General features: G+C 45.8%; 3 non-coding genes across 3 annotated transcripts; 1 reads left to right on the top strand and 2 right to left on the bottom strand.

Annotated features, from left to right (window-relative positions):
• Window positions 1-7,556: 7,556 nt before the first annotated feature.
• TRNAW-CCA lies at window positions 7,557-7,628 on the bottom strand. The gene has a single exon. It is a non-coding gene; the product is annotated as a tRNA-Trp (tRNA).
• A 422-nt stretch (window positions 7,629-8,050) lies between these two features.
• On the top strand, window positions 8,051-8,122 carry TRNAD-GUC. Its single transcript has one exon. It is a non-coding gene; the product is annotated as a tRNA-Asp (tRNA).
• A 144-nt stretch (window positions 8,123-8,266) lies between these two features.
• On the bottom strand, window positions 8,267-8,338 carry TRNAD-GUC. The gene has a single exon. It is a non-coding gene; the product is annotated as a tRNA-Asp (tRNA).
• Window positions 8,339-10,840: the final 2,502 nt, after the last annotated feature.

Here is a 10,840-nt window from a genome sequence, read left to right as displayed (position 1 = left end):
ATCCCTGTGACCTGCTGTGACACCTGCCACCGGGTCTGTCTCCGCCGCTGCTCCTCAGGCACGTCGTGAGCTCGCCACCTGCTTTAGCTTCAGTTTGTTGAAGCGGCTGCCGGGCAAAGAAGACTTGCAGGAGTTTTCTCTCAGGGGAACCGAGCTGCTGCGATCGCCAGCCGAGTGCGGAACTTCACGTGATACGTTAGCTATCGGGCTTCGGAAGAAATCCAACCGGGAAATCGGCAGCTAATCTGTTAGCGTAACTGCTGCCGTTGTGGTGACTTGTATGTTAAAAACAAACAACAAAAAAATCGGGTCGCTTCGATAGTAGTGCAAAATTTGAAAGGTGCATAGTCCTATTGAGCTCACTTCAGAAATTTCACGTTGTGTCCCTGCTGAGGAAGTAGGACTGAGTTTAAGACTGCACCGCCTGTAAACAAGCGACTTAAATCTTCATGTGCTCACACGCGGCGTGCTGGGAACATAACGCTGCTATAAATTTTCCTGTATTTTATGATGGGAACGGTTTAATACTTAGATCTGACTGTATATCCTATGCTTTTGAGCACTCCGTTACAGTATCAGAGATAAGAATTGAAATGTGAATATTTTAATTTGTCATCAATCATGGATATGAAACAGGATTGTTAGTGTTTGCACCCACTCCTCTTTATGCTCCAAAAAGAGGTTTAAATTGCAGTTGAGGAAGGGCATTTCCTCTCTTTGGGTTTGCTCCATCACAAAATATGGTGGCTGTCATTCCTGTTTACCTAGCCATTACCACAATATCAGCTAGATAAAGATACTGAGGGTTATTTTTGTGGAAGGTGATTTTGAGGCAAATCAAGGACCCACCCAGGAGAAGCCCTATGCTTCCAACTGAGGAATTGGTGTGGTGTAACAAAGTAATTAATACAAGGGAGAAGCTTAGCTTGGGGAACTTACCTTGCAGCAAGTAGTGATACAAGGTGGCTATCATCTGCAGTTCATTATACTTTAGATCTGAAAGTATTTGGTTCTTGGTGTTGTATATACTTTACCTTTTCAGTTTGTTAGATGAGGCTGAACAGTGGGTAGAAATGTCTTCCTTCCATTGATCGCATACGCATACAAAGCAAATATTCATATACCAATGTGGATTGACTACTATCACTTACTTTTAAGCCTGAATAGAACAAATTAGATGGTTCTATTTATTTTTCAGCATATCTTACCCAAAGTTTTTCCCACAACATGGGTATCACATGACAAGTGTTTTGGAAATGCTTAAAGGAATTGAATTCCTCTCCAGATTTGACACTAATAATTTAAAGTACAGATAGTATGTTTCACTTTGAAAAGCCTCTAGGTGCCCTGGGTGCCTTTCCCCCACTTTTAAGAACTTACATCTTATCCAGATATGAAACCAGTTGCAGACTGACACAGAATGCTTCAGAAAGGCAGCAGCAGAGAGATTCTTCAGCTATCATACTGATGTGAAAAATAACCTCAATTCCTATCAAGTCTAACATGTTTTAAAGCAGTGTAAGGGGGAACTGGGTCTGGGAAATTTTAACCAAAGTTAACAGTGGAAATACAATCTAAAAAGTTGGTGCAGGCACCATCTAACATCCCCACAGACAATAATGGTGCTATACACCAGGCCTGAAGCTTGTTTTCTGATGCTGCTGCTTAGAGGAGTGCAGCTGCCATTTGCAACTCATTATACTGTTCAGAATATGCAGTACAGTTGGCGCTCACTTTTCTTGTGAGTGACCCTTAGGAGTGGAAGGAATGAAACCTTTTGAGCTTGAAGTCAGTTTACACCTTTCAATCTAAGTACGTGGGTGGTTAAGTCTGGTTTTAATGCATTAAGTGTAGCATCAAAATGCAACATCAATATGGTATGAAGTCGTAAATCACTACAGTTACACTCCCAGTTCAGCTTTGGTCATAACAATGGATGGGGTAACTGGCTTTACATTGGATCTGTATTTTTTTGTCTTTTTGTTGTCGGGCAAAACTGGCATAGAAGCATAAAGATAGCAGACACTTGGCATTGTAAGATTGGCTACTTGTTCAAAGTCCAATACAGTGGTTGCGGAGCCAGAGCCACAGATTAACATTACTTACATTTCATATTTACAGTCCATTTATGTTTTGAAAGTTATTTCCCTAACTATAGAAATATGTATTATCTTTCATGAATGATTTTCTCTGTTACATTGTTACACTAATATAACTCCCTAGTGTGGACACTGGTCTCTTTTATTGGCTTACCTTTAGCTGTTTCCAAGGTGACAAAAGCTAAAAAAGCATTGTATAACACTTCAGTGTCACTCTATTTCAGAGCAGTAGACTTCTCTGGCAAGCCAAGTCCATAAAAAAATCCTTGGCAGAAAACTGTCCTTTATTCCCTGGTTCTACACTTTTCATTGTCGTTCCTTGGGAACAACAGGCGTTCTCCAGACAAGGTGAAGACAGGGCAAGTAATATGAGAGAGTGCCAAAATGTGCACATACATAATGATTAACACTGGAACCTGCAACTGTCACCACAATCAGACATTAATACAGCTGAGGATCTGCACCTTTGTTGTTTGTTTTGTTTGAAGGAAAGAAAGCTTGCATTTTCTGTAGCGTAAGGCATCAGTCAAAGAGGATAAGGGAATGAGTTCATTATGAACAAGGTCAAGAGATCTAATGTTTTTACATAGAAAAAAAAACCCCAAACCCCCAAAAATACGAGGTGGTCCATATGCCTATTAAACAGTTTGTGTCTTAAAGGTTGGAGTACAAAGCTGTTGTTTTGCCTTGCCTTCCGTGAACCATTCCAGTACTTAAATGTTTATCCCTAACAGCAAGTTCTGGTTTTCAAAGACCAGAATACCTGCCTCTACCTGAGAAACGGGTAGTCACATTTTAGCCCTTGTCAGTATAAATGGTGACAGAAGGAAAGTTTAGGAAAAAAGTGCAAATGGTGTGAGACTATGGCCATTTTCAGTGGTTGAAAAACTGCTGTAAGCTTGCCTAAAAATGTGAAATATGCTGAAAGCAGAAGCCAGAAATCCTTCCTTTGTAGGACCCTCCCAAATGTCTGGAATTTGTTAGCTTTCCTGAGCGTGAGAAAGAGATTTTTCAGTCATACAGTCGTCTTTGACATGAAAGCACTGAATGCCTTCTAAACTATCTCAGATTTCTAGCTTTGAGTTTCCCCAAGTTTATGATTCCTAACCTCTAATGTCATCCATAAAAACGAGACAGGTAGTTTATGTTGCGCTACACTGAAAAAATGAATTTTCTACGTCCGTGTGCTCAAAAAAGTATCCTAAATTCAGTGGAGGGTTTGGATCACATTTAATCCGTAATGAAGTATAGATGTGTAATTTGCATTCACATGTGACATTTGCCTCATAATACATAATAACATTGTGAAGGCTATAAATCCATTCATGGCAAAGGCATATAAGGAAGTGTTACAGACCTGCTCTTAGACTGAGCTGATATGGAAATCTTCTTAGCTAAAGGAAATGGAAAAAAAATTATATGAAACATTAATTCATTCTTGGTGCACAGCGAGTTTCACAATGAAAATAATACTCCCTCTGAGAAAGGCAATAGAAACTGGGAAGGATTACTATAAATAAAATAAGCAGTTGCCTAACCGTTATGGCACAGTGTAACTATAGTTTCTAGAATCACTCATTTCTTCTGCACGTTCTTGATTAGTTTAGAAAAATTAGGTGGCTTTTTAGTAACTCTAGCTTTCTTACCAGAAGCGTCTCTTTTTAAGCATAATCCAAGTAGAAATGGCAAAGCAATAAGAAAAAAGCATGCCTTATTATAACGGAGCATATCGCTTCTAGCGCAGTTCTCTTACAGAAAGAGTTCCATCTCCTGCTGAATTTGACAGTGGACGTAGTTTTACTGGGGGACCAGCCAGGTGACTGCACTCTCACTGGCACCCGCTGGGGAATGCTGCTGTGTCTGTGTCGCCGGTAAATGTGGTAGACGAGAGGGGTGGTTGCCCTTGTTGTGAATACAGGGGTGCCCAGTGCTGTGGGTGGTCTGTACGACTGTCCCCAGGCAGGGAAAGAAGTGTGTACAGCTGCGTGGTGTAATTGTTTTAAAACGTCTTACCGCTGACATTGTGAGAGACAAAGGCCTGTACCAACAAGGACTGAAAACAGAAGTATCAGCTCCTGCTTAAGTACACTGACAGAAATGAAATGAAAAGGACAGTTTACAGGGCTGTTTCCCACACCGAATCATTTCCAAACAAGAATTATTTGGATATCTAATTTTATCATATATGGACAGAGATAGTGCAGAAGCTATATTTACCATATATAGGCTATTACATCAGCTCCAAGATTTTTAAACCTTATGTGGACTTAAGTTATTGCCTATATTTAGCTAGTAACAATTTCATAAGAAAAAACATCCGTGTTAAGAAATCAGTCAGGTTACAAATTAAGTATTGAAAAGTTAGACAGGGACAAAAGCACAGAAGCACGCATACTGTAGAAACACTGGTGAGGGAAAAATACCCACCAGCATACTTGAGTGCCTTGGAATTAATGGAGTCAACTCGACAAAACAGCTGTGGTGAGATTAAAGGGAATTATTATCCCCAGTTGTCCTGGTTTCAGCTGGGATAGAGTTAATTTTCTTCCTAGTAGCTGGTATAGTGTTGTGTCTTGGGTTCAGTATGAGAAGAATGTTGATAACACACTGATGTTTTCAGTTGTTGCTAAGTAGTGTTTATACCAAGTCAAGGATTTTTCAGCTTCTCATGCCCAGCCAGCAAGAAGGCTGGAGGGGCACAAGGAGTTGGGAGGGGACACAGCCAGGGCAGCTGACCCAAACTGGCCAACGGGGTATTCCATACCATGTGATGTCATGCCCAGTATAGAAACTGGGGGGAGTTGGCCTCGGGGGGTGAATCGCTGCTTCGGAACTAACTGGGCATCGGTCGTCGAGTGGTGAGCAACTGCATTGTGCATCACTCGTTTTGTATATTCCAATCCTTTTATTATTGTCATTTTTTTATTGTTATTGTTACCATTATTATTTTCTTCCTTTCTGTCCTATGAAACTGTTCTTATCTCAACCCCCAAGTTTCACTTTTTTCCCCGGATTCTCTCCCCCATCCCACTGGGTGGGGGGGAGTGAGTGAGCAGCTGCGTGGGGCTGAGTTGCTGGCTGGGGTTAAACCACGGCACCATTTTACCAATAAGAAGTTGAGAGGGAGACTTTGCACGTAGCTAAGGCGCATTTAATTCTCTCATTCAGTTTTGAAACATCACTAGATTACTTTGATTTAGGGATCGTAGGCTCTCCCTCCAAAGAACAGCTAACAAAAAAATTGAACCGAACCATTGGTAGTTGCAGTTGCTGTTGAACAGGATGATCCTGCTCTCTATTCTGTCCCAAGCCATGCACTCCTGACTCTCACCTTGTGTTGGATCTAGTAGTTGCGCCACCAAATCCGCACGCTGAGCCAGCAGCTGCTGCTGCACAATTGCAAGACGTGATCCAAGTGGAACGGGGGAAACACGCAGGCGGGGATGGGCAGGGCAGAGCGAGGGTGACTGTTTTGTGACAGTCTGCACTCACGTTACGTTAGGTGTATCAGCGTGAAATGAAACCACACCCTGAAAACTTCCACTCCTATTAATAGATCTTCTGTATTGTGATTAGATGAACCCCTTACTGCAAGCCAGAGATATCGTCTGGCAACAACGCGGAATGCCTAGAGCAGCGCACCTGCTTTGGCAGCAGTACAGGAATGCAAGCAGATTGCCACCACTTCTTCCATCCAGCTCTCTGATGGATAATCAAGCCGAGTCTGAGGTATTTTGTGGGACCAGGGAAACATCTAACAGATTATGCATCCAACAAAAAATGCATCCATCTAACAGATTATGCATAAAAACAAACAAAAAAAAGGACTAACCACATAAATGCAAGTCCTGTCAGCAGAGCGCGTGAGGCAGTCCTCCTCTTCTATTCAGACCTGGTAAAATCTGAGTCAGCTGAAATACTGTGACCAGTTCTGGGCACTTAAAAATGCACCTTAATTGGAAAGACTCCAGAGGCAAGCGATACAAATAATCGGAGGCCTAGCAAACATGGTCTATTACTCTAGAACAGCTATGGAAAGGCATAATGAATTTCAAAAACATAAGGAGTACCTATAAAAAGGAAGAGAATAAACTGTTCTCCAGTGCAATAGCACGAGGGCTGGATTTAAGTTACACCAAAAGAGACATCAGGGTTAAACTGCACATAGTCGCTTCGTAACAGTAAGGATAGCAAAGCACTGGAATGGAAGACTTAAGGAAGATGCAGAATTTCTGTATTTGAAAGGTTTTAAGGGTATTTATCTTAAAAAAAAACCCACATAATTTGATGACTTTGCTGAGTCTGGTTTCTAATACTTCTGTATTCTCTTCATTTTCTGCCATGGTTTACAACAGTAATAATCAATTCTTACAAACTTAGAATTGTATATCTGGCACATTTCTCTCTGTCCCTCGAATTCAGGCCCTTGACAAACTATTCTGTTTCCCTCCTAATTAAATTTCATTAAGTGTCAAACATTCCAGTCCCTCCAAATCACTAAAGTATTACTTCTAGGACTCAGTCTCTCATATCTAGATCAAATCTAAATACTTTCTGTGCTTTTCTGGGACCTCAGTGTGCAGAAACATCTACTCTGAGAAAACTCGTCTGTTCCACAGCCTAAACGTATCACCCTCTGAAGCGCTTCTCCTCTCCCCCCCACATCAGGTTTGTGTTTGCATCCATCCGAGCTCTTGGCTGGTCCGGACCACTTGTGTCCCTGCCTTGACTTCCACTCCTTCACATGTGAACTTCTGTGCTGAAAACAGGGTCTCCCTGCCATTCTGGGGGGCTCTGTCCCATTTAAAATTTAAAGTTACCTTCCTATACATCTTTCTGACTTTTTCTCATCATTTCCACACAGTGGGCTGTCTTTGTAGAACTTAAAGTAGATCTTTGACACGTCCTTGCCTTTTGTCTTTAAGCGTGATATTAGAAGCTCCCGTATGCACGCACGCCGTAAACAAAGACATGCCTATTTTACCCAAGGGCATCTCTACGGTGACACTGGTACCGAGGTACTCCAGTGACACCAGTACACCAGTATTCCCATGCCATTGCTCCCATCTAGCTCCGCACACCCTTCTTTCCCACCCCGGGTCCCAGGCCTCCCGCCTCCAGTGCCAACAGCGGGGAAGGAAAGCAGTGTCCTCGTTTCCTTTCCTCTCGAGGCACTGTTTCATCCCGGTACTTCCCTCAAACTGGTGCTCTTGAATCTGAAAGCCAGATGCTCTCCAAACACCTCTTTCTCATGTTTCTCTCCGCAGGCTGTCTCATTGGTGACCGTCCTTGTTTTATACTTCTGTTTTCTTTCACAGGTTCAAGCAAAAAGAGGAGACCCTAAGCTTCAGAGGAAAAAGAAAAAAAAGAAAAATTACCGTCCCTCTGTGACGAAGCCGGTAGAGGTAAGGAAAACAAAAGTGAAAGGAAAAGAACAAAGAAAACCCAAAAACTGAGTGACCCCGACGTGATTCGAACACGCAGCCTTCTGATCTGGAGTCAGACGCGCTACCGTTGCGCCACGAGGTCCTGCTCGGCACCCGTACGCAGAGTGTTAGAACTCGCCCACCACGGGCCGCCGCTGCCCCCCGCCCCGGGGGGGGACGGGGGCGGCGAGGACCCTTCTCACCCGGTAAGGCAAGCGCGCAGCCGGCCACCGACCCCGCGCCCGCCCCTCTCCTCCGCCGCTGCTTCGTTGCCCGCCTTCCCGCGCCAGTACGTTCTCTCTCCCCACCCACACACACACCCCCGCCACCGGCCCCTGGCACCGAGGCCCCCCCCACCCGCCGTGGTGCCGAGCTCGCCTCCCGCGACATGACCGCCCTCCGCAGGCCCGTGGGTCCCGGTTCCCGCTGCCCGAAGGCGCCGCTCCCGCCCGAACCCCTCCAGTCCCTCCGGGGCGCTGCCTTGCGGATAAAGCCCGCCCCGCGACAGAGGCTTTTGATGGTAGCTCCTCGTTAGTATAGTGGTGAGTATCCCCGCCTGTCACGCGGGAGACCGGGGTTCGATTCCCCGACGGGGAGGCCTCGCAGAACGTTTTTATCCTGCGGGATAGGGCGCGGCGCCCCGCGGTTATTTTGGTCCCCGGTGGGAGTGGGGGGGGACGCTGGCCGTCGGGCGTGGGTCTGCTGGCGCCGAGGAAACAAAAAAATCAAGCGAGCGCACGTCTCCCCGTCGGGGAATCGAACCCCGGTCTCCCGCGTGACAGGCGGGGATACTCACCACTATACTAACGAGGAACCCGCGGCGCGCCCCCGGAGCGCGTCCCCGCAGCCGCTCCGCGGGGAAGTGGCGGCGGCCCCGCTGCCCCCAGCCCCCCCCCCCCCTCCCCCCCTTTTTCCTCCTTTTTACTGGGCTCGGGGGGGGCTGCGGCTGGGCAGGAGGGGTCGGGCGAGCCGAGTGCGGGATCTGCGAAAGGCGAAGCGGCGGCTGGTGTCCTTCCTTACAGCTTGTCCGGCACGGGGAGGCGGTGGGAGGAGGAAGGACTTCCTAGGCGTAGCTCGTGTTTGCGTGGATTCTTTCGGACCTGGCGTGGGGAGGGAGAGGCGTTGTGTGCCCCCCCCCACCACCACCACGCGTGGGTTTTGTCTTCTTGCTCCTCCCAGCCGTCGGGGAGCTGCGGGCGCGGATGGCCGAGGAGGGCAGCGAGGAGCAGAGCGGCGGCTCGGGTGTCTTCGCGTTTGGGTTTTCGCATCTCGTTCACGCAGACGGGTTTCTTTTGACGGGAACCCGAGAAGCCCTGGAGTCAGCAGTCCTTGGGGTGAAGGGGCTGGAGCACCTGCTTCTTACCTACCTAAAATGGGAACGAGAGAAATGGAAACCAATTACTTGGGGATTGGAGAGTAAAAGGCAGAAGGACACGTACTGACCATATGGTTTGATACTGACTCGGTCAGCAGTAACATGGTTGTAAGTTTCATATCACAGTGACATTAGACTAGAAACTATTTAATTTGCTAGCTTGTTAGATGAAGAATTAACACTGTATAATAAACAAGCAATTGGAACAACCGGTCTTCTCTTTTGATGGTCTCTGCTACTGCTAATATTTCTTCGGATAAAAGGTCCCCAGCTTAGCTTTTTCAGACAAGCCTAGCTAAAGAACAAACAGCAATCTATACCTAGACATCTAAATATAAGTGACCCGTAAATGAAGCATTTCTAAAAATTGCTCTACTCGCTTAAGCATTTGAATAGAAACGTGTGTTTCTCAGGGGATGCAACAGATTCAACTTTTGTCCTGAAAAGTGAAAAATAACAACTAAAGTCTCATAATAATTTCATTACTTCAGAGGCAGTATAATGAGATGAACTGGTAGGGCAGTGATCAGGTCATAGGCTTTAAACCTCCAAGAGCAGGATCAAAACCAGTATTGCTAGGCTGGTCCAACCTTGCTGGGCAGGTTCAAATTTTATTCAAAAGATGTTGATGGGTTAACTTTAAGCCTGGAGGCTTCCTGGTGGATCAAACATTGCCTGTTTGCATTTTGTGGGACCACTCACCCTTGGCTAGTTTCGACCTTTTCGCTAGTCCCTTCTCAGTTCCTTCTGTTCCTTGATCACTGCGGCCAGGTAGCTGAGATGTGACCACTGGTGTAAGTGGTGGTGCTTGCTGCAGTCACACCTCCCCTAGCTGCTGCTCTTTACCTCAGAACTGATTTTGCCTCAGGTTCCTGCACAGACCTCTCCTTGGGCTGTCTTCTCTTGGAAGAGGACTTCTGCTGTCTCCATAACATCCCTTGCAAATTTTTGGCATTGCTAAGCACTTTCAGAATACCGGCGCCAGGCTCACAACAAGTTGTGTAGACATTTTGTTGTGTTCTCCACTTAGTCCACGAGGGCAAAAGCAGACCTGGCTGGGAGTTCTGGACCTGCTGGAGATATGGAGAAAGCCTACAGTGTGACAGACTCTTGGAAGCACCATTTTCGATAGCTCAGTACATTGCTAAGGGTGTTTTTATCGGAAAGCAGCTAGTTTAGTAATGAGAGTCCTTGGTCATGCCTCAGCTTACTGCTCTGCTTCTGCACACCCATTCCCATTTTGGGACAGCTACTTCTGACTGCATCAGCCATCTTGTACATTCTCCACACCTTCTTCCAACCAGGGCAACCCTGAACCAAAAGCACCAGTCAATATGCCAGCTCGTGTTCTTGTACAACCTCCTCCCACTCCCCATTTGGCAGGGAGAGCAAATGTATCTACTAAAAATACCTACTCTGACCTGAGCTGGTGATGGCAATTCTTAAACAACCCTAAAGAAGGGTTAACCAACTGTCCTCCTATGGCGAAAACAACGACCACCTTTGGTTTCTCAGTGAAGCCTATACGCACTTCTGAAGCCAGACTTTCAAAGACATCCTTGTGTACCCCAACCAAGAAGATGACTTATCTGAAGCTGTCTAAGCAGGGGAGCAAGAAGAGATATTGAGGTATGAGTCAGCACAGCAAAAGTGCTGTTTTGAAGTGGATGGACTATTAGAAGGCTGCAATGACTCGCAGTTACAGAGCAAATGCATTCCTTGTTGATTTGTCATGGAGACATGTAAGCGCAAAGCAGAACAGGTACTAGGAACTAGTATCAATGTTCCAAAGTCTGTGAAGCACCTGCCTTCTCCTCAGGATTTGCATACAGCTATTCCACATGTCCAGTCCTAACAGTGTTGTTCCACGCTTTCCTCATCATCGCACCAGCTTTGTGTTCAGCAGCTCGCTACTAGAGACCTGCTGCCTGGAGCAACAG

The sequence above is a fragment of the Haliaeetus leucocephalus genome, unplaced genomic scaffold (genome assembly GCF_000737465.1).
Source record: "Haliaeetus leucocephalus isolate CR32 unplaced genomic scaffold, Haliaeetus_leucocephalus-4.0 Scaffold151, whole genome shotgun sequence".
NCBI lineage: Eukaryota > Metazoa > Chordata > Aves > Accipitriformes > Accipitridae > Haliaeetus > Haliaeetus leucocephalus.
The sequence above is the reverse complement of the archived record's forward strand: the minus strand, read 5'-3'. Positions and strand labels throughout refer to the sequence as shown.